A 1,054-nucleotide genomic window follows, 5' to 3' on the forward strand; every position below is an offset into this window, starting at 1 on the left:
TCCCTTCTGCAGAGACAACCACATAGAAAACGTCTTCTGTGAGGCCCCCATAGTGATTGCTCTCTCCTGCGGAGACCCCCAGTTTAGTCTGAGAGTCATCTTTGCCGATGCCATTGTGGTGCTGCTCAGCCCCATGGTGCTCATCGTCATCTCCTATGCCCGCATCCTGGCCTCCATCCTGGGCAGGAACTCCTCCTCTGGTCGAGGCAAGACCTTCTCTACTTGTGCCTCCCATCTGACCGTGGTCATCTTTCTCTACACCTCGGCCATGTTCTCTTACATGAACCCCCGCAGCACATGCGGTCCTGACAAAGACAAGCCCTCTCCCTCCTCTACACCATCATCACCCCCATGTGCAACCCCGTCATCTACAGTTTCCGAAACAAAGAAATGAAGGGGGCCATGGTGAGGGCCCTTGGGAGGAGCAGCCTTTCCCAGGCAGAGTCTGTCTAGTCGGAAGATGCCTGGAGGGGCAGCTTCCTTCTTCAGTCCTGAGAGCTGGATAACTTTCCTGGGCTGAGAGGCTCCAGGAAAGAGCATTCATAGGTTTCTTGGCACCATATCAGGCTTGGAAGATCCTATTGATATTTAATGCTCATCTATCTGATATACCTTTAAACACTGTGTTCTCTTGGACCTTCTTCATGAGACTTGGAAATCTTCCTGCTGACTAATTTTCTTCTAAGTTCTCACAACAGGATCTATAAACACTTAAGCACACTTAATTCCATTTCATTTTCTTTGCATAGCACTTTTATATGCTCTTCCCAGCCTGAGTTCTGCCTAGACATTTAGGAGTAAACGTTTTCTTTCAACTTAACCTGTTTTTTTTTTTTCTCACACTCCACTCTCTCTTCCTGAATCTGCCCTCATCCACTCTGCTCCTATATGAGAAATAGTAGAGGAAGAAGTAAGAAAAAAAGAATCGGGGAGCAGTGTTAGACATTAAGAAAAGAGAGCTAGAGAAAAGAAGAAAAAGAAAAATTAGGGATCAGCAGCCTAAACTTCATCTTGTTTGCCTCCAGTAGCCCATGAGGGGGAATTTGTGGTGGCA

The 1,054-nt window shown here is 47.2% G+C and overlaps 1 pseudogene; it reads left to right on the plus strand.

The window, feature by feature from the left end:
• LOC120861249 overlaps positions 1-453 on the plus strand; it is a 4,313-nt pseudogene extending 3,860 nt beyond the window's left edge.
• Positions 454-1,054: the final 601 nt, after the last annotated feature.

Source organism: Oryx dammah, unplaced genomic scaffold (assembly GCF_014754425.2).
Source record: "Oryx dammah isolate SB20612 unplaced genomic scaffold, SCBI_Odam_1.1 HiC_scaffold_11232, whole genome shotgun sequence".
Lineage (NCBI taxonomy): Eukaryota > Metazoa > Chordata > Mammalia > Artiodactyla > Bovidae > Oryx > Oryx dammah.